Source organism: Hyla sarda, unplaced genomic scaffold (assembly GCF_029499605.1).
Source record: "Hyla sarda isolate aHylSar1 unplaced genomic scaffold, aHylSar1.hap1 scaffold_3196, whole genome shotgun sequence".
Lineage (NCBI taxonomy): Eukaryota > Metazoa > Chordata > Amphibia > Anura > Hylidae > Hyla > Hyla sarda.
The window spans coordinates 1-21,835 of NW_026609930.1; the positions used below are offsets into that span (position 1 = coordinate 1).

The window sequence follows — 21,835 nt, forward strand, 5'->3', positions numbered from 1 at the left end:
TCTATGTCCCGCATCAATATAGACCAAAGTACAGAGGGTTAGGCTATGCTATAGTGCACCTACCTGATGCATCAGAAGGTGCGAGGCCCTTGCTAAATTCTGTGCACAGACTTTGAGATCTATGCTTTAGACTGTATCTAAACCTGCTCCAACATGGACTGACATTCTGGCCTACTTTCAGCCGATGCGACTTGTCTGTCGCTGAACAGTCGCTTTTTATGTATTCAGCACCTATGTATAATGTTGTAAAAATGCTCTAGAAGCTAAAGTCGCAGAAATGTCACACATATTTGGCCTGCAACTTTCTGTGCGACAAATTCAGACAGGAAAAATCAGTATAAATCCTTAGAAAATTATCCCCCAGTGTCTCCATCTGCTGGCGGTATTGAATAAGCATTGCTGCACTGATGGGGTATGCATTAGACGAAAAAAAAGAAGAAAAAGAAGAATAATACGCCCAGAAAAGAGGCGAAAAGGAGAAAAACGTAAAAAAACGTGAAAAAAAAGTAAGAGGAAGAGAAGGGAAAAAAAGGTGGAAATGGGTTTAAAAGTGATTTCGGCGGAGAAATATATATATATATATATATATATATATATATATACGCGCACACACACACATATATATAAACGTATTCTCCGTTGAGATATTGCAGCCGCTGCTGTGTCCAGGCCCAGGAGCCTTAGCACTGTGCTGTGATGTCACTCAATACCACTGACATCACTAGGTGTAAACAACATCTCTCCTTTGCTGTGTATGTGACTATGGAGCTGTTTGGTGATGTCGTCTATTATGGCCTTCATAGAAGCAACAGGAGATTGTTGCATCCATCTAGAACCCTCAGAACTACAGTGCTATGATGTCACTCACTTCCACAGGCCTTGCAGAGTGTAAACAACAACAACCCAGCTTTGTCGTGTATGTAACCATAGGGATTGTGATGTCACCTAGAACCTTCACAGCAGCGACAGCTTTATGAGGAGCATCAGCACTGCTCTGCCTGAGCAGAACCATCACCGCCATAGGTTGTCAAATAACCCGGATTTAACCCACACAGGTAAGTCCAATGGGGTGCAGGCATGTCCTCTATGCTTACAGCTTCCCGTGGGTGTTGGTTTGATACCGTTTGGGGACAGCCAAGGAGGCATCTGCAGGCAACAAAGGTAGGTGTGTGCTTGTGTGTGTGTTTCCTATGCAGATCCTAAGCCCAGTGTCACATGCAAGTAGGAGGAGTAAGAAGGGTTCCTGGCAAATCCGGGTTATGGATTGCATTTAAAAAGGCCCCGTGGGAGTGCAATGGGCCCCTGTCTTGCTGCTTAGCAATAATGGTATGGGTTTAGGTTCTGCTGTGTGTACTGGTGGTTGACTGCCCCCCAGCCCAGAGTGTGCATGGAAAATTGTCTGGCAGCCTCCCTGACAGCAAGCAGTGATAGTGCCCATGAAGGGGACCTTGTTGGGCCCGCCCCTTTCACGGTTATCGCTTCTCGGCCTTTTGGCTAAGATCAAGTGTAGTATCTGTTCTTATCAGTTTAATATCTGATACGTCCCCTATCTGGGGACCATATATTAAATGGATTTTTGAGAACGGGGGCCGATTTCGAAGCTTGCTTCCGTCGCCCTATGCATTGACCCGATATGGCAGTATCTTCGGGTACAGTGCACCACCCCCTTACAGGGTTAAAAAGAAAGATTCCTACTTTCATTGCTACCTGCTTGCTGGCTAGCCAGCTAGCCAGCCCTGTGGGCCTTGCTGCTGCTGCTGCTGCTGCTGCAGCCAAAAAACAAAAGGTGGTGCTGCTGCTGCTTCTGCTGCTTCTGCTTGTGTCTGGCCGCTGTTGGAGCGTCCAGGCACAGGACTTCTGCTGCTGCTGACTAAATGGCCTCCTTAATTGGATCATTTGAGTAGCCAGCACACCTGTGCAGGTAGGGCATGACATGATAGGCAGCTGCCTTGATAGCGGGTGGGTGCTGAATGTTCCTAATTGACAAAATAAGATTAATGCTTATGAAGAAATATAAAATCTCATCCCTTCCCCAATATCGCGCCACACCCCTACCCCTTAATTCCCTGGTTGAACTTGATGGACATATGTCTTTTTTCGACCGTACTAACTATGTAACTATGTAACATAACATGGGGGGGTCTCCTGGCTGTTCACACAGGTGTGTCATTGCTGTACATTGACCATGCATTGCTTCTGTGGTATTGCAAAGGCAAAGACAAATGCTTCCAGCCATCCATTGCACTAATGGATTGGTCATCAGCTGGCTGTCTATGTCCCGCATCAATATAGACCAAAGTACAGAGGGTTAGGCTATGCTATAGTGCACCTACCTGATGCATCAGAAGGTGCGAGGCCCTTGCTAAATTCTGTGCACAGACTTTGAGATCTATGCTTTAGACTGTATCTAAACCTGCTCCAACATGGACTGACATTCTGGCCTACTTTCAGCCGATGCGACTTGTCTGTCGCTGAACAGTCGCTTTTTATGTATTCAGCACCTATGTATAATGTTGTAAAAATGCTCTAGAAGCTAAAGTCGCAGAAATGTCACACATATTTGGCCTGCAACTTTCTGTGCGACAAATTCAGACAGGAAAAATCAGTATAAATCCTTAGAAAATTATCCCCCAGTGTCTCCATCTGCTGGCGGTATTGAATAAGCATTGCTGCACTGATGGGGTATGCATTAGACGAAAAAAAAGAAGAAAAAGAAGAATAATACGCCCAGAAAAGAGGCGAAAAGGAGAAAAACGTAAAAAAACGTGAACAAAAAGTAAGAGGAAGAGAAGGGAAAAAAAGGTGGAAATGGGTTTAAAAGTGATTTCGGCGGAGAAATATATATATATATATATATATATATATATATATATATATATATATATATATATACGCGCACACACACACATATATATAAACGTATTCTCCGTTGAGATATTGCAGCCGCTGCTGTGTCCAGGCCCAGGAGCCTTAGCACTGTGCTGTGATGTCACTCAATACCACTGACATCACTAGGTGTAAACAACATCTCTCCTTTGCTGTGTATGTGACTATGGAGCTGTTTGGTGATGTCGTCTATTATGGCCTTCATAGAAGCAACAGGAGATTGTTGCATCCATCTAGAACCCTCAGAACTACAGTGCTATGATGTCACTCACTTCCACAGGCCTTGCAGAGTGTAAACAACAACAACCCAGCTTTGTCGTGTATGTAACCATAGGGATTGTGATGTCACCTAGAACCTTCACAGCAGCGACAGCTTTATGAGGAGCATCAGCACTGCTCTGCCTGAGCAGAACCATCACCGCCATAGGTTGTCAAATAACCCGGATTTAACCCACACAGGTAAGTCCAATGGGGTGCAGGCATGTCCTCTATGCTTACAGCTTCCCGTGGGTGTTGGTTTGATACCGTTTGGGGACAGCCAAGGAGGCATCTGCAGGCAACAAAGGTAGGTGTGTGCTTGTGTGTGTGTTTCCTATGCAGATCCTAAGCCCAGTGTCACATGCAAGTAGGAGGAGTAAGAAGGGTTCCTGGCAAATCCGGGTTATGGATTGCATTTAAAAAGGCCCCGTGGGAGTGCAATGGGCCCCTGTCTTGCTGCTTAGCAATAATGGTATGGGTTTAGGTTCTGCTGTGTGTACTGGTGGTTGACTGCCCCCCAGCCCAGAGTGTGCATGGAAAATTGTCTGGCAGCCTCCCTGACAGCAAGCAGTGATAGTGCCCATGAAGGGGACCTTGTTGGGCCCGCCCCTTTCACGGTTATCGCTTCTCGGCCTTTTGGCTAAGATCAAGTGTAGTATCTGTTCTTATCAGTTTAATATCTGATACGTCCCCTATCTGGGGACCATATATTAAATGGATTTTTGAGAACGGGGGCCGATTTCGAAGCTTGCTTCCGTCGCCCTATGCATTGACCCGATATGGCAGTATCTTCGGGTACAGTGCACCACCCCCTTACAGGGTTAAAAAGAAAGATTCCTACTTTCATTGCTACCTGCTTGCTGGCTAGCCAGCTAGCCAGCCCTGTGGGCCTTGCTGCTGCTGCTGCTGCTGCTGCAGCCAAAAAACAAAAGGTGGTGCTGCTGCTGCTTCTGCTGCTTCTGCTTGTGTCTGGCCGCTGTTGGAGCGTCCAGGCACAGGACTTCTGCTGCTGCTGACTAAATGGCCTCCTTAATTGGATCATTTGAGTAGCCAGCACACCTGTGCAGGTAGGGCATGACATGATAGGCAGCTGCCTTGATAGCGGGTGGGTGCTGAATGTTCCTAATTGACAAAATAAGATTAATGCTTATGAAGAAATATAAAATCTCATCCCTTCCCCAATATCGCGCCACACCCCTACCCCTTAATTCCCTGGTTGAACTTGATGGACATATGTCTTTTTTCGACCGTACTAACTATGTAACTATGTAACATAACATGGGGGGGTCTCCTGGCTGTTCACACAGGTGTGTCATTGCTGTACATTGACCATGCATTGCTTCTGTGGTATTGCAAAGGCAAAGACAAATGCTTCCAGCCATCCATTGCACTAATGGATTGGTCATCAGCTGGCTGTCTATGTCCCGCATCAATATAGACCAAAGTACAGAGGGTTAGGCTATGCTATAGTGCACCTACCTGATGCATCAGAAGGTGCGAGGCCCTTGCTAAATTCTGTGCACAGACTTTGAGATCTATGCTTTAGACTGTATCTAAACCTGCTCCAACATGGACTGACATTCTGGCCTACTTTCAGCCGATGCGACTTGTCTGTCGCTGAACAGTCGCTTTTTATGTATTCAGCACCTATGTATAATGTTGTAAAAATGCTCTAGAAGCTAAAGTCGCAGAAATGTCACACATATTTGGCCTGCAACTTTCTGTGCGACAAATTCAGACAGGAAAAATCAGTATAAATCCTTAGAAAATTATCCCCCAGTGTCTCCATCTGCTGGCGGTATTGAATAAGCATTGCTGCACTGATGGGGTATGCATTAGACGAAAAAAAAGAAGAAAAAGAAGAATAATACGCCCAGAAAAGAGGCGAAAAGGAGAAAAACGTAAAAAAACGTGAACAAAAAGTAAGAGGAAGAGAAGGGAAAAAAAGGTGGAAATGGGTTTAAAAGTGATTTCGGCGGAGAAATATATATATATATATATATATATATATATATATATATATATATATACGCGCACACACACACATATATATAAACGTATTCTCCGTTGAGATATTGCAGCCGCTGCTGTGTCCAGGCCCAGGAGCCTTAGCACTGTGCTGTGATGTCACTCAATACCACTGACATCACTAGGTGTAAACAACATCTCTCCTTTGCTGTGTATGTGACTATGGAGCTGTTTGGTGATGTCGTCTATTATGGCCTTCATAGAAGCAACAGGAGATTGTTGCATCCATCTAGAACCCTCAGAACTACAGTGCTATGATGTCACTCACTTCCACAGGCCTTGCAGAGTGTAAACAACAACAACCCAGCTTTGTCGTGTATGTAACCATAGGGATTGTGATGTCACCTAGAACCTTCACAGCAGCGACAGCTTTATGAGGAGCATCAGCACTGCTCTGCCTGAGCAGAACCATCACCGCCATAGGTTGTCAAATAACCCGGATTTAACCCACACAGGTAAGTCCAATGGGGTGCAGGCATGTCCTCTATGCTTACAGCTTCCCGTGGGTGTTGGTTTGATACCGTTTGGGGACAGCCAAGGAGGCATCTGCAGGCAACAAAGGTAGGTGTGTGCTTGTGTGTGTGTTTCCTATGCAGATCCTAAGCCCAGTGTCACATGCAAGTAGGAGGAGTAAGAAGGGTTCCTGGCAAATCCGGGTTATGGATTGCATTTAAAAAGGCCCCGTGGGAGTGCAATGGGCCCCTGTCTTGCTGCTTAGCAATAATGGTATGGGTTTAGGTTCTGCTGTGTGTACTGGTGGTTGACTGCCCCCCAGCCCAGAGTGTGCATGGAAAATTGTCTGGCAGCCTCCCTGACAGCAAGCAGTGATAGTGCCCATGAAGGGGACCTTGTTGGGCCCGCCCCTTTCACGGTTATCGCTTCTCGGCCTTTTGGCTAAGATCAAGTGTAGTATCTGTTCTTATCAGTTTAATATCTGATACGTCCCCTATCTGGGGACCATATATTAAATGGATTTTTGAGAACGGGGGCCGATTTCGAAGCTTGCTTCCGTCGCCCTATGCATTGACCCGATATGGCAGTATCTTCGGGTACAGTGCACCACCCCCTTACAGGGTTAAAAAGAAAGATTCCTACTTTCATTGCTACCTGCTTGCTGGCTAGCCAGCTAGCCAGCCCTGTGGGCCTTGCTGCTGCTGCTGCTGCTGCTGCAGCCAAAAAACAAAAGGTGGTGCTGCTGCTGCTTCTGCTGCTTCTGCTTGTGTCTGGCCGCTGTTGGAGCGTCCAGGCACAGGACTTCTGCTGCTGCTGACTAAATGGCCTCCTTAATTGGATCATTTGAGTAGCCAGCACACCTGTGCAGGTAGGGCATGACATGATAGGCAGCTGCCTTGATAGCGGGTGGGTGCTGAATGTTCCTAATTGACAAAATAAGATTAATGCTTATGAAGAAATATAAAATCTCATCCCTTCCCCAATATCGCGCCACACCCCTACCCCTTAATTCCCTGGTTGAACTTGATGGACATATGTCTTTTTTCGACCGTACTAACTATGTAACTATGTAACATAACATGGGGGGGTCTCCTGGCTGTTCACACAGGTGTGTCATTGCTGTACATTGACCATGCATTGCTTCTGTGGTATTGCAAAGGCAAAGACAAATGCTTCCAGCCATCCATTGCACTAATGGATTGGTCATCAGCTGGCTGTCTATGTCCCGCATCAATATAGACCAAAGTACAGAGGGTTAGGCTATGCTATAGTGCACCTACCTGATGCATCAGAAGGTGCGAGGCCCTTGCTAAATTCTGTGCACAGACTTTGAGATCTATGCTTTAGACTGTATCTAAACCTGCTCCAACATGGACTGACATTCTGGCCTACTTTCAGCCGATGCGACTTGTCTGTCGCTGAACAGTCGCTTTTTATGTATTCAGCACCTATGTATAATGTTGTAAAAATGCTCTAGAAGCTAAAGTCGCAGAAATGTCACACATATTTGGCCTGCAACTTTCTGTGCGACAAATTCAGACAGGAAAAATCAGTATAAATCCTTAGAAAATTATCCCCCAGTGTCTCCATCTGCTGGCGGTATTGAATAAGCATTGCTGCACTGATGGGGTATGCATTAGACGAAAAAAAAGAAGAAAAAGAAGAATAATACGCCCAGAAAAGAGGCGAAAAGGAGAAAAACGTAAAAAAACGTGAACAAAAAGTAAGAGGAAGAGAAGGGAAAAAAAGGTGGAAATGGGTTTAAAAGTGATTTCGGCGGAGAAATATATATATATATATATATATATATATATATATATATACGCGCACACACACACATATATATAAACGTATTCTCCGTTGAGATATTGCAGCCGCTGCTGTGTCCAGGCCCAGGAGCCTTAGCACTGTGCTGTGATGTCACTCAATACCACTGACATCACTAGGTGTAAACAACATCTCTCCTTTGCTGTGTATGTGACTATGGAGCTGTTTGGTGATGTCGTCTATTATGGCCTTCATAGAAGCAACAGGAGATTGTTGCATCCATCTAGAACCCTCAGAACTACAGTGCTATGATGTCACTCACTTCCACAGGCCTTGCAGAGTGTAAACAACAACAACCCAGCTTTGTCGTGTATGTAACCATAGGGATTGTGATGTCACCTAGAACCTTCACAGCAGCGACAGCTTTATGAGGAGCATCAGCACTGCTCTGCCTGAGCAGAACCATCACCGCCATAGGTTGTCAAATAACCCGGATTTAACCCACACAGGTAAGTCCAATGGGGTGCAGGCATGTCCTCTATGCTTACAGCTTCCCGTGGGTGTTGGTTTGATACCGTTTGGGGACAGCCAAGGAGGCATCTGCAGGCAACAAAGGTAGGTGTGTGCTTGTGTGTGTGTTTCCTATGCAGATCCTAAGCCCAGTGTCACATGCAAGTAGGAGGAGTAAGAAGGGTTCCTGGCAAATCCGGGTTATGGATTGCATTTAAAAAGGCCCCGTGGGAGTGCAATGGGCCCCTGTCTTGCTGCTTAGCAATAATGGTATGGGTTTAGGTTCTGCTGTGTGTACTGGTGGTTGACTGCCCCCCAGCCCAGAGTGTGCATGGAAAATTGTCTGGCAGCCTCCCTGACAGCAAGCAGTGATAGTGCCCATGAAGGGGACCTTGTTGGGCCCGCCCCTTTCACGGTTATCGCTTCTCGGCCTTTTGGCTAAGATCAAGTGTAGTATCTGTTCTTATCAGTTTAATATCTGATACGTCCCCTATCTGGGGACCATATATTAAATGGATTTTTGAGAACGGGGGCCGATTTCGAAGCTTGCTTCCGTCGCCCTATGCATTGACCCGATATGGCAGTATCTTCGGGTACAGTGCACCACCCCCTTACAGGGTTAAAAAGAAAGATTCCTACTTTCATTGCTACCTGCTTGCTGGCTAGCCAGCTAGCCAGCCCTGTGGGCCTTGCTGCTGCTGCTGCTGCTGCTGCAGCCAAAAAACAAAAGGTGGTGCTGCTGCTGCTTCTGCTGCTTCTGCTTGTGTCTGGCCGCTGTTGGAGCGTCCAGGCACAGGACTTCTGCTGCTGCTGACTAAATGGCCTCCTTAATTGGATCATTTGAGTAGCCAGCACACCTGTGCAGGTAGGGCATGACATGATAGGCAGCTGCCTTGATAGCGGGTGGGTGCTGAATGTTCCTAATTGACAAAATAAGATTAATGCTTATGAAGAAATATAAAATCTCATCCCTTCCCCAATATCGCGCCACACCCCTACCCCTTAATTCCCTGGTTGAACTTGATGGACATATGTCTTTTTTCGACCGTACTAACTATGTAACTATGTAACATAACATGGGGGGGTCTCCTGGCTGTTCACACAGGTGTGTCATTGCTGTACATTGACCATGCATTGCTTCTGTGGTATTGCAAAGGCAAAGACAAATGCTTCCAGCCATCCATTGCACTAATGGATTGGTCATCAGCTGGCTGTCTATGTCCCGCATCAATATAGACCAAAGTACAGAGGGTTAGGCTATGCTATAGTGCACCTACCTGATGCATCAGAAGGTGCGAGGCCCTTGCTAAATTCTGTGCACAGACTTTGAGATCTATGCTTTAGACTGTATCTAAACCTGCTCCAACATGGACTGACATTCTGGCCTACTTTCAGCCGATGCGACTTGTCTGTCGCTGAACAGTCGCTTTTTATGTATTCAGCACCTATGTATAATGTTGTAAAAATGCTCTAGAAGCTAAAGTCGCAGAAATGTCACACATATTTGGCCTGCAACTTTCTGTGCGACAAATTCAGACAGGAAAAATCAGTATAAATCCTTAGAAAATTATCCCCCAGTGTCTCCATCTGCTGGCGGTATTGAATAAGCATTGCTGCACTGATGGGGTATGCATTAGACGAAAAAAAAGAAGAAAAAGAAGAATAATACGCCCAGAAAAGAGGCGAAAAGGAGAAAAACGTAAAAAAACGTGAAAAAAAAGTAAGAGGAAGAGAAGGGAAAAAAAGGTGGAAATGGGTTTAAAAGTGATTTCGGCGGAGAAATATATATATATATATATATATATATATATATATATATATATATACGCGCACACACACACATATATATAAACGTATTCTCCGTTGAGATATTGCAGCCGCTGCTGTGTCCAGGCCCAGGAGCCTTAGCACTGTGCTGTGATGTCACTCAATACCACTGACATCACTAGGTGTAAACAACATCTCTCCTTTGCTGTGTATGTGACTATGGAGCTGTTTGGTGATGTCGTCTATTATGGCCTTCATAGAAGCAACAGGAGATTGTTGCATCCATCTAGAACCCTCAGAACTACAGTGCTATGATGTCACTCACTTCCACAGGCCTTGCAGAGTGTAAACAACAACAACCCAGCTTTGTCGTGTATGTAACCATAGGGATTGTGATGTCACCTAGAACCTTCACAGCAGCGACAGCTTTATGAGGAGCATCAGCACTGCTCTGCCTGAGCAGAACCATCACCGCCATAGGTTGTCAAATAACCCGGATTTAACCCACACAGGTAAGTCCAATGGGGTGCAGGCATGTCCTCTATGCTTACAGCTTCCCGTGGGTGTTGGTTTGATACCGTTTGGGGACAGCCAAGGAGGCATCTGCAGGCAACAAAGGTAGGTGTGTGCTTGTGTGTGTGTTTCCTATGCAGATCCTAAGCCCAGTGTCACATGCAAGTAGGAGGAGTAAGAAGGGTTCCTGGCAAATCCGGGTTATGGATTGCATTTAAAAAGGCCCCGTGGGAGTGCAATGGGCCCCTGTCTTGCTGCTTAGCAATAATGGTATGGGTTTAGGTTCTGCTGTGTGTACTGGTGGTTGACTGCCCCCCAGCCCAGAGTGTGCATGGAAAATTGTCTGGCAGCCTCCCTGACAGCAAGCAGTGATAGTGCCCATGAAGGGGACCTTGTTGGGCCCGCCCCTTTCACGGTTATCGCTTCTCGGCCTTTTGGCTAAGATCAAGTGTAGTTCTGCTCACTTGGTCTGGCCAGAGGGTGTCTGGGGTACCCGGCTCCTTTGCCTGGGGGGATCGTCCTTCTTAACGGAGGGACTTCACCCCCCTGCTGCTATTAGGGAGCCGGCTTAGTCCCCAGACAACGGGGAGCGATCACCACCACCTACCTGCTTACAGTGGGGGAGGTGTTTATCCTGATGGACATGGCTGGATCAAGTGGAGCATCATCAGAAGGCATCCCTGAGTATGCTAAGCTCAGAAATGGAGTCCGGATTTCCTTATTGGATACCTGTAAGAGAGGAAAAGGATTATGTTTCGTGGTCGAGGAGATCTTATTCAAGTTGCTGGAAATTAAGAAGGAACAAATCCTGTCTATGCTTGAATTCCCATGAAATGGACACTACGATGTTATATTGGCTTCTGAAGAGGACTTTAATTTTTTTTGCAGCAAGTACCAGCAAAAGAAGGCCAATCCAGTTTTGGAGGGTGTGGAGGTGACCCCGCATTTTCCGAACCAGGAGAAAATATTGACGGTACGGATGTATAGCCCATATATATTGGAAAAAGACATTGAGACTTTTCTTTCTAGATTCTGTGACAATATTCTGTCAAAGGGAAAAGTCCTGAACCAATATGGCCTATGGACTACAAAATGGAAATTTAAAGTTAAATTTAAAATGGAACCTGACGGTAAAGTGATTTATCCACCTGGGCGATTCAAAATTGGATCGGTCAATGGTGACTTGTTCTATTCAGGGATGGAGGAATTTTGCCGTAAATGTAAACAATACGGGCACGGGAAAGACTTATGTACTCACTCGTGGTGCTATAAGTGCCAGGAGGGAGGTCATGAAGCAGACACCTGCAACAACAACAAAAAAAAGAAGTGTCATCTGTGCGGTGAGGAAGATCACCTGGTAAATTTATGTCCCAAGAAACAAACAACGAAAAAGGAAACAGCTAAAAGGAGTAGGGAAGAAGAAGAAATTGTAGAACCTGAGTTGGAGGAAGTTCCAGCCAGAAAAGTGGCTGAAGAAAAGAAAAAGAAAGAAGAGGTTTATGTACCAATGGAATTTGGAGGTGTTTTGGATGGCATGTTGGAAAATATGCCAAAAAAGGAAAGAAAACCATTTGATATGGATTTAATGGAACTAAGGTCGAAATATGGAAATCGGTACGAGGAAGCTAGAGACAAAGTGTATTTTTCATTTCAAGCTGATATGGACAGATTTTTGGACACTTATAAAGTTCCATCTTGGTTGGGACTTCCGGTAAAAAGACAGATGATAAGAGGAACGATAAACCGTGGAATGATAGATTTCTTAATGGTATATGCCTGGAGAAATGGAATTTCTCTATGATTAATTACTGGTCAAAGCAATGTTTGTTTGTTATTGTAAATGTGTATGTTTTTTTTTTTTTTCTGGTTAAATCTTTTTTATTGATTTTATTTCGTGGTCATTAGTGTTAAAAAGAAATAAAAAATGGGTTACCTGATGATGAGCAACAATCGAGTTCAAATAAGATCTTGGAACTCTGATTGAGTTTCTGAGGGCTAACTTAAAAAAATCTGTTCTTATCAGTTTAATATCTGATACGTCCCCTATCTGGGGACCATATATTAAATGGATTTTTGAGAACGGGGGCCGATTTCGAAGCTTGCTTCCGTCGCCCTATGCATTGACCCGATATGGCAGTATCTTCGGGTACAGTGCACCACCCCCTTACAGGGTTAAAAAGAAAGATTCCTACTTTCATTGCTACCTGCTTGCTGGCTAGCCAGCTAGCCAGCCCTGTGGGCCTTGCTGCTGCTGCTGCTGCTGCTGCAGCCAAAAAACAAAAGGTGGTGCTGCTGCTGCTTCTGCTGCTTCTGCTTGTGTCTGGCCGCTGTTGGAGCGTCCAGGCACAGGACTTCTGCTGCTGCTGACTAAATGGCCTCCTTAATTGGATCATTTGAGTAGCCAGCACACCTGTGCAGGTAGGGCATGACATGATAGGCAGCTGCCTTGATAGCGGGTGGGTGCTGAATGTTCCTAATTGACAAAATAAGATTAATGCTTATGAAGAAATATAAAATCTCATCCCTTCCCCAATATCGCGCCACACCCCTACCCCTTAATTCCCTGGTTGAACTTGATGGACATATGTCTTTTTTCGACCGTACTAACTATGTAACTATGTAACATAACATGGGGGGGTCTCCTGGCTGTTCACACAGGTGTGTCATTGCTGTACATTGACCATGCATTGCTTCTGTGGTATTGCAAAGGCAAAGACAAATGCTTCCAGCCATCCATTGCACTAATGGATTGGTCATCAGCTGGCTGTCTATGTCCCGCATCAATATAGACCAAAGTACAGAGGGTTAGGCTATGCTATAGTGCACCTACCTGATGCATCAGAAGGTGCGAGGCCCTTGCTAAATTCTGTGCACAGACTTTGAGATCTATGCTTTAGACTGTATCTAAACCTGCTCCAACATGGACTGACATTCTGGCCTACTTTCAGCCGATGCGACTTGTCTGTCGCTGAACAGTCGCTTTTTATGTATTCAGCACCTATGTATAATGTTGTAAAAATGCTCTAGAAGCTAAAGTCGCAGAAATGTCACACATATTTGGCCTGCAACTTTCTGTGCGACAAATTCAGACAGGAAAAATCAGTATAAATCCTTAGAAAATTATCCCCCAGTGTCTCCATCTGCTGGCGGTATTGAATAAGCATTGCTGCACTGATGGGGTATGCATTAGACGAAAAAAAAGAAGAAAAAGAAGAATAATACGCCCAGAAAAGAGGCGAAAAGGAGAAAAACGTAAAAAAACGTGAAAAAAAAGTAAGAGGAAGAGAAGGGAAAAAAAGGTGGAAATGGGTTTAAAAGTGATTTCGGCGGAGAAATATATATATATATATATATATATATATATATATATATATATACGCGCACACACACACATATATATAAACGTATTCTCCGTTGAGATATTGCAGCCGCTGCTGTGTCCAGGCCCAGGAGCCTTAGCACTGTGCTGTGATGTCACTCAATACCACTGACATCACTAGGTGTAAACAACATCTCTCCTTTGCTGTGTATGTGACTATGGAGCTGTTTGGTGATGTCGTCTATTATGGCCTTCATAGAAGCAACAGGAGATTGTTGCATCCATCTAGAACCCTCAGAACTACAGTGCTATGATGTCACTCACTTCCACAGGCCTTGCAGAGTGTAAACAACAACAACCCAGCTTTGTCGTGTATGTAACCATAGGGATTGTGATGTCACCTAGAACCTTCACAGCAGCGACAGCTTTATGAGGAGCATCAGCACTGCTCTGCCTGAGCAGAACCATCACCGCCATAGGTTGTCAAATAACCCGGATTTAACCCACACAGGTAAGTCCAATGGGGTGCAGGCATGTCCTCTATGCTTACAGCTTCCCGTGGGTGTTGGTTTGATACCGTTTGGGGACAGCCAAGGAGGCATCTGCAGGCAACAAAGGTAGGTGTGTGCTTGTGTGTGTGTTTCCTATGCAGATCCTAAGCCCAGTGTCACATGCAAGTAGGAGGAGTAAGAAGGGTTCCTGGCAAATCCGGGTTATGGATTGCATTTAAAAAGGCCCCGTGGGAGTGCAATGGGCCCCTGTCTTGCTGCTTAGCAATAATGGTATGGGTTTAGGTTCTGCTGTGTGTACTGGTGGTTGACTGCCCCCCAGCCCAGAGTGTGCATGGAAAATTGTCTGGCAGCCTCCCTGACAGCAAGCAGTGATAGTGCCCATGAAGGGGACCTTGTTGGGCCCGCCCCTTTCACGGTTATCGCTTCTCGGCCTTTTGGCTAAGATCAAGTGTAGTATCTGTTCTTATCAGTTTAATATCTGATACGTCCCCTATCTGGGGACCATATATTAAATGGATTTTTGAGAACGGGGGCCGATTTCGAAGCTTGCTTCCGTCGCCCTATGCATTGACCCGATATGGCAGTATCTTCGGGTACAGTGCACCACCCCCTTACAGGGTTAAAAAGAAAGATTCCTACTTTCATTGCTACCTGCTTGCTGGCTAGCCAGCTAGCCAGCCCTGTGGGCCTTGCTGCTGCTGCTGCTGCTGCTGCAGCCAAAAAACAAAAGGTGGTGCTGCTGCTGCTTCTGCTGCTTCTGCTTGTGTCTGGCCGCTGTTGGAGCGTCCAGGCACAGGACTTCTGCTGCTGCTGACTAAATGGCCTCCTTAATTGGATCATTTGAGTAGCCAGCACACCTGTGCAGGTAGGGCATGACATGATAGGCAGCTGCCTTGATAGCGGGTGGGTGCTGAATGTTCCTAATTGACAAAATAAGATTAATGCTTATGAAGAAATATAAAATCTCATCCCTTCCCCAATATCGCGCCACACCCCTACCCCTTAATTCCCTGGTTGAACTTGATGGACATATGTCTTTTTTCGACCGTACTAACTATGTAACTATGTAACATAACATGGGGGGGTCTCCTGGCTGTTCACACAGGTGTGTCATTGCTGTACATTGACCATGCATTGCTTCTGTGGTATTGCAAAGGCAAAGACAAATGCTTCCAGCCATCCATTGCACTAATGGATTGGTCATCAGCTGGCTGTCTATGTCCCGCATCAATATAGACCAAAGTACAGAGGGTTAGGCTATGCTATAGTGCACCTACCTGATGCATCAGAAGGTGCGAGGCCCTTGCTAAATTCTGTGCACAGACTTTGAGATCTATGCTTTAGACTGTATCTAAACCTGCTCCAACATGGACTGACCTTCTGGCCTACTTTCAGCCGATGCGACTTGTCTGTCGCTGAACAGTCGCTTTTTATGTATTCAGCACCTATGTATAATGTTGTAAAAATGCTCTAGAAGCTAAAGTCGCAGAAATGTCACACATATTTGGCCTGCAACTTTCTGTGCGACAAATTCAGACAGGAAAAATCAGTATAAATCCTTAGAAAATTATCCCCCAGTGTCTCCATCTGCTGGCGGTATTGAATAAGCATTGCTGCACTGATGGGGTATGCATTAGACGAAAAAAAAGAAGAAAAAGAAGAATAATACGCCCAGAAAAGAGGCGAAAAGGAGAAAAACGTAAAAAAACGTGAAAAAAAAGTAAGAGGAAGAGAAGGGAAAAAAAGGTGGAAATGGGTTTAAAAGTGATTTCGGCGGAGAATATATATATATATATATATATATATATATATATATATATATATATATATACGCGCACACACACACATATATATAAACGTATTCTCCGTTGAGATATTGCAGCCGCTGCTGTGTCCAGGCCCAGGAGCCTTAGCACTGTGCTGTGATGTCACTCAATACCACTGACATCACTAGGTGTAAACAACATCTCTCCTTTGCTGTGTATGTGACTATGGAGCTGTTTGGTGATGTCGTCTATTATGGCCTTCATAGAAGCAACAGGAGATTGTTGCATCCATCTAGAACCCTCAGAACTACAGTGCTATGATGTCACTCACTTCCACAGGCCTTGCAGAGTGTAAACAACAACAACCCAGCTTTGTCGTGTATGTAACCATAGGGATTGTGATGTCACCTAGAACCTTCACAGCAGCGACAGCTTTATGAGGAGCATCAGCACTGCTCTGCCTGAGCAGAACCATCACCGCCATAGGTTGTCAAATAACCCGGATTTAACCCACACAGGTAAGTCCAATGGGGTGCAGGCATGTCCTCTATGCTTACAGCTTCCCGTGGGTGTTGGTTTGATACCGTTTGGGGACAGCCAAGGAGGCATCTGCAGGCAACAAAGGTAGGTGTGTGCTTGTGTGTGTGTTTCCTATGCAGATCCTAAGCCCAGTGTCACATGCAAGTAGGAGGAGTAAGAAGGGTTCCTGGCAAATCCGGGTTATGGATTGCATTTAAAAAGGCCCCGTGGGAGTGCAATGGGCCCCTGTCTTGCTGCTTAGCAATAATGGTATGGGTTTAGGTTCTGCTGTGTGTACTGGTGGTTGACTGCCCCCCAGCCCAGAGTGTGCATGGAAAATTGTCTGGCAGCCTCCCTGACAGCAAGCAGTGATAGTGCCCATGAAGGGGACCTTGTTGGGCCCGCCCCTTTCACGGTTATCGCTTCTCGGCCTTTTGGCTAAGATCAAGTGTAGTATCTGTTCTTATCAGTTTAATATCTGATACGTCCCCTATCTGGGGACCATATATTAAATGGATTTTTGAGAACGGGGGCCGATTTCGAAGCTTGCTTCCGTCGCCCTATGCATTGACCCGATATGGCAGTATCTTCGGGTACAGTGCACCACCCCCTTACAGGGTTAAAAAGAAAGATTCCTACTTTCATTGCTACCTGCTTGCTGGCTAGCCAGCTAGCCAGCCCTGTGGGCCTTGCTGCTGCTGCTGCTGCTGCTGCAGCCAAAAAACAAAAGGTGGTGCTGCTGCTGCTTCTGCTGCTTCTGCTTGTGTCTGGCCGCTGTTGGAGCGTCCAGGCACAGGACTTCTGCTGCTGCTGACTAAATGGCCTCCTTAATTGGATCATTTGAGTAGCCAGCACACCTGTGCAGGTAGGGCATGACATGATAGGCAGCTGCCTTGATAGCGGGTGGGTGCTGAATGTTCCTAATTGACAAAATAAGATTAATGCTTATGAAGAAATATAAAATCTCATCCCTTCCCCAATATCGCGCCACACCCCTACCCCTTAATTCCCTGGTTGAACTTGATGGACATATGTCTTTTTTCGACCGTACTAACTATGTAACTATGTAACATAACATGGGGGGGTCTCCTGGCTGTTCACACAGGTGTGTCATTGCTGTACATTGACCATGCATTGCTTCTGTGGTATTGCAAAGGCAAAGACAAATGCTTCCAGCCATCCATTGCACTAATGGATTGGTCATCAGCTGGCTGTCTATGTCCCGCATCAATATAGACCAAAGTACAGAGGGTTAGGCTATGCTATAGTGCACCTACCTGATGCATCAGAAGGTGCGAGGCCCTTGCTAAATTCTGTGCACAGACTTTGAGATCTATGCTTTAGACTGTATCTAAACCTGCTCCAACATGGACTGACATTCTGGCCTACTTTCAGCCGATGCGACTTGTCTGTCGCTGAACAGTCGCTTTTTATGTATTCAGCACCTATGTATAATGTTGTAAAAATGCTCTAGAAGCTAAAGTCGCAGAAATGTCACACATATTTGGCCTGCAACTTTCTGTGCGACAAATTCAGACAGGAAAAATCAGTATAAATCCTTAGAAAATTATCCCCCAGTGTCTCCATCTGCTGGCGGTATTGAATAAGCATTGCTGCACTGATGGGGTATGCATTAGACGAAAAAAAAGAAGAAAAAGAAGAATAATACGCCCAGAAAAGAGGCGAAAAGGAGAAAAACGTAAAAAAACGTGAAAAAAAAGTAAGAGGAAGAGAAGGGAAAAAAAGGTGGAAATGGGTTTAAAAGTGATTTCGGCGGAGAAATATATATATATATATATATATATATATATACGCGCACACACACACATATATATAAACGTATTCTCCGTTGAGATATTGCAGCCGCTGCTGTGTCCAGGCCCAGGAGCCTTAGCACTGTGCTGTGATGTCACTCAATACCACTGACATCACTAGGTGTAAACAACATCTCTCCTTTGCTGTGTATGTGACTATGGAGCTGTTTGGTGATGTCGTCTATTATGGCCTTCATAGAAGCAACAGGAGATTGTTGCATCCATCTAGAACCCTCAGAACTACAGTGCTATGATGTCACTCACTTCCACAGGCCTTGCAGAGTGTAAACAACAACAACCCAGCTTTGTCGTGTATGTAACCATAGGGATTGTGATGTCACCTAGAACCTTCACAGCAGCGACAGCTTTATGAGGAGCATCAGCACTGCTCTGCCTGAGCAGAACCATCACCGCCATAGGTTGTCAAATAACCCGGATTTAACCCACACAGGTAAGTCCAATGGGATGCAGGCATGTCCTCTATGCTTACAGCTTCCCGTGGGTGTTGGTTTGATACCGTTTGGGGACAGCCAAGGAGGCATCTGCAGGCAACAAAGGTAGGTGTGTGCTTGTGTGTGTGTTTCCTATGCAGATCCTAAGCCCAGTGTCACATGCAAGTAGGAGGAGTAAGAAGGGTTCCTGGCAAATCCGGGTTATGGATTGCATTTAAAAAGGCCCCGTGGGAGTGCAATGGGCCCCTGTCTTGCTGCTTAGCAATAATGGTATGGGTTTAGGTTCTGCTGTGTGTACTGGTGGTTGACTGCCCCCCAGCCCAGAGTGTGCATGGAAAATTGTCTGGCAGCCTCCCTGACAGCAAGCAGTGATAGTGCCCATGAAGGGGACCTTGTTGGGCCCGCCCCTTTCACGGTTATCGCTTCTCGGCCTTTTGGCTAAGATCAAGTGTAGTATCTGTTCTTATCAGTTTAATATCTGATACGTCCCCTATCTGGGGACCATATATTAAATGGATTTTTGAGAACGGGGGCCGATTTCGAAGCTTGCTTCCGTCGCCCTATGCATTGACCCGATATGGCAGTATCTTCGGGTACAGTGCACCACCCCCTTACAGGGTTAAAAAGAAAGATTCCTACTTTCATTGCTACCTGCTTGCTGGCTAGCCAGCTAGCCAGCCCTGTGGGCCTTGCTGCTGCTGCTGCTGCTGCTGCAGCCAAAAAACAAAAGGTGGTGCTGCTGCTGCTTCTGCTGCTTCTGCTTGTGTCTGGCCGCTGTTGGAGCGTCCAGGCACAGGACTTCTGCTGCTGCTGACTAAATGGCCTCCTTAATTGGATCATTTGAGTAGCCAGCACACCTGTGCAGGTAGGGCATGACATGATAGGCAGCTGCCTTGATAGCGGGTGGGTGCTGAATGTTCCTAATTGACAAAATAAGATTAATGCTTATGAAGAAATATAAAATCTCATCCCTTCCCCAATATCGCGCCACACCCCTACCCCTTAATTCCCTGGTTGAACTTGATGGACATATGTCTTTTTTCGACCGTACTAACTATGTAACTATGTAACATAACATGGGGGGGTCTCCTGGCTGTTCACACAGGTGTGTCATTGCTGTACATTGACCATGCATTGCTTCTGTGGTATTGCAAAGGCAAAGACAAATGCTTCCAGCCATCCATTGCACTAATGGATTGGTCATCAGCTGGCTGTCTATGTCCCGCATCAATATAGACCAAAGTACAGAGGGTTAGGCTATGCTATAGTGCACCTACCTGATGCATCAGAAGGTGCGAGGCCCTTGCTAAATTCTGTGCACAGACTTTGAGATCTATGCTTTAGACTGTATCTAAACCTGCTCCAACATGGACTGACATTCTGGCCTACTTTCAGCCGATGCGACTTGTCTGTCGCTGAACAGTCGCTTTTTATGTATTCAGCACCTATGTATAATGTTGTAAAAATGCTCTAGAAGCTAAAGTCGCAGAAATGTCACACATATTTGGCCTGCAACTTTCTGTGCGACAAATTCAGACAGGAAAAATCAGTATAAATCCTTAGAAAATTATCCCCCAGTGTCTCCATCTGCTGGCGGTATTGAATAAGCATTGCTGCACTGATGGGGTATGCATTAGACGAAAAAAAAGAAGAAAAAGAAGAATAATACGCCCAGAAAAGAGGCGAAAAGGAGAAAAACGTAAAAAAACGTGAAAAAAAAGTAAGAGGAAGAGAAGGGAAAAAAAGGTGGAAATGGGTTTAAAAGTGATTTCGGCGGAGAAATATATATATATATATATATATATATATATATATATATATATATATATACGCGCACACACACACATATATATAAACGTATTCTCCGTTGAGATATTGCAGCCGCTGCTGTGTCCAGGCCCAGGAGCCTTAGCACTGTGCTGTGATGTCACTCAATACCACTGACATCACTAGGTGTAAACAACATCTCTCCTTTGCTGTGTATGTGACTATGGAGCTGTTTGGTGATGTCGTCTATTATGGCCTTCATAGAAGCAACAGGAGATTGTTGCATCCATCTAGAACCCTCAGAACTACAGTGCTATGATGTCACTCACTTCCACAGGCCTTGCAGAGTGTAAACAACAACAACCCAGCTTTGTCGTGTATGTAACCATAGGGATTGTGATGTCACCTAGAACCTTCACAGCAGCGACAGCTTTATGAGGAGCATCAGCACTGCTCTGCCTGAGCAGAACCATCACCGCCATAGGTTGTCAAATAACCCGGATTTAACCCACACAGGTAAGTCCAATGGGGTGCAGGCATGTCCTCTATGCTTACAGCTTCCCGTGGGTGTTGGTTTGATACCGTTTGGGGACAGCCAAGGAGGCATCTGCAGGCAACAAAGGTAGGTGTGTGCTTGTGTGTGTGTTTCCTATGCAGATCCTAAGCCCAGTGTCACATGCAAGTAGGAGGAGTAAGAAGGGTTCCTGGCAAATCCGGGTTATGGATTGCATTTAAAAAGGCCCCGTGGGAGTGCAATGGGCCCCTGTCTTGCTGCTTAGCAATAATGGTATGGGTTTAGGTTCTGCTGTGTGTACTGGTGGTTGACTGCCCCCCAGCCCAGAGTGTGCATGGAAAATTGTCTGGCAGCCTCCCTGACAGCAAGCAGTGATAGTGCCCATGAAGGGGACCTTGTTGGGCCCGCCCCTTTCACGGTTATCGCTTCTCGGCCTTTTGGCTAAGATCAAGTGTAGTATCTGTTCTTATCAGTTTAATATCTGATACGTCCCCTATCTGGGGACCATATATTAAATGGATTTTTGAGAACGGGGGCCGATTTCGAAGCTTGCTTCCGTCGCCCTATGCATTGACCCGATATGGCAGTATCTTCGGGTACAGTGCACCACCCCCTTACAGGGTTAAAAAGAAAGATTCCTACTTTCATTGCTACCTGCTTGCTGGCTAGCCAGCTAGCCAGCCCTGTGGGCCTTGCTGCTGCTGCTGCTGCTGCTGCAGCCAAAAAACAAAAGGTGGTGCTGCTGCTGCTTCTGCTGCTTCTGCTTGTGTCTGGCCGCTGTTGGAGCGTCCAGGCACAGGACTTCTGCTGCTGCTGACTAAATGGCCTCCTTAATTGGATCATTTGAGTAGCCAGCACACCTGTGCAGGTAGGGCATGACATGATAGGCAGCTGCCTTGATAGCGGGTGGGTGCTGAATGTTCCTAATTGACAAAATAAGATTAATGCTTATGAAGAAATATAAAATCTCATCCCTTCCCCAATATCGCG

At 45.7% G+C, this 21,835-nt stretch overlaps 9 non-coding genes across 9 annotated transcripts; all 9 read left to right on the forward strand.

Moving 5' to 3' along the window:
- Positions 1-1,474: 1,474 nt before the first annotated feature.
- LOC130329611 (U2 spliceosomal RNA) lies at positions 1,475-1,665 on the forward strand. The gene has a single exon (XR_008873147.1). It is a non-coding gene; the product is annotated as a U2 spliceosomal RNA (small nuclear RNA).
- Positions 1,666-3,764: 2,099 nt separating this feature from the next.
- On the forward strand, positions 3,765-3,955 carry LOC130329616 (U2 spliceosomal RNA). The gene has a single exon (XR_008873152.1). It is a non-coding gene; the product is annotated as a U2 spliceosomal RNA (small nuclear RNA).
- A 2,091-nt stretch (positions 3,956-6,046) lies between these two features.
- LOC130329617 (U2 spliceosomal RNA) lies at positions 6,047-6,237 on the forward strand. Its single transcript, XR_008873153.1, has one exon. It is a non-coding gene; the product is annotated as a U2 spliceosomal RNA (small nuclear RNA).
- Positions 6,238-8,320: 2,083 nt separating this feature from the next.
- LOC130329618 (U2 spliceosomal RNA) lies at positions 8,321-8,511 on the forward strand. The gene has a single exon (XR_008873154.1). It is a non-coding gene; the product is annotated as a U2 spliceosomal RNA (small nuclear RNA).
- Positions 8,512-12,161: 3,650 nt separating this feature from the next.
- On the forward strand, positions 12,162-12,344 carry LOC130329615 (U2 spliceosomal RNA). The gene has a single exon (XR_008873151.1). It is a non-coding gene; the product is annotated as a U2 spliceosomal RNA (small nuclear RNA).
- A 2,087-nt stretch (positions 12,345-14,431) lies between these two features.
- Positions 14,432-14,622, forward strand: LOC130329619 (U2 spliceosomal RNA). Its single transcript, XR_008873155.1, has one exon. It is a non-coding gene; the product is annotated as a U2 spliceosomal RNA (small nuclear RNA).
- Positions 14,623-16,716: 2,094 nt separating this feature from the next.
- LOC130329612 (U2 spliceosomal RNA) lies at positions 16,717-16,907 on the forward strand. Its single transcript, XR_008873148.1, has one exon. It is a non-coding gene; the product is annotated as a U2 spliceosomal RNA (small nuclear RNA).
- A 2,075-nt stretch (positions 16,908-18,982) lies between these two features.
- On the forward strand, positions 18,983-19,173 carry LOC130329613 (U2 spliceosomal RNA). The gene has a single exon (XR_008873149.1). It is a non-coding gene; the product is annotated as a U2 spliceosomal RNA (small nuclear RNA).
- A 2,093-nt stretch (positions 19,174-21,266) lies between these two features.
- On the forward strand, positions 21,267-21,457 carry LOC130329614 (U2 spliceosomal RNA). Its single transcript, XR_008873150.1, has one exon. It is a non-coding gene; the product is annotated as a U2 spliceosomal RNA (small nuclear RNA).
- The last annotated feature ends 378 nt before the right edge of the window (positions 21,458-21,835 follow it).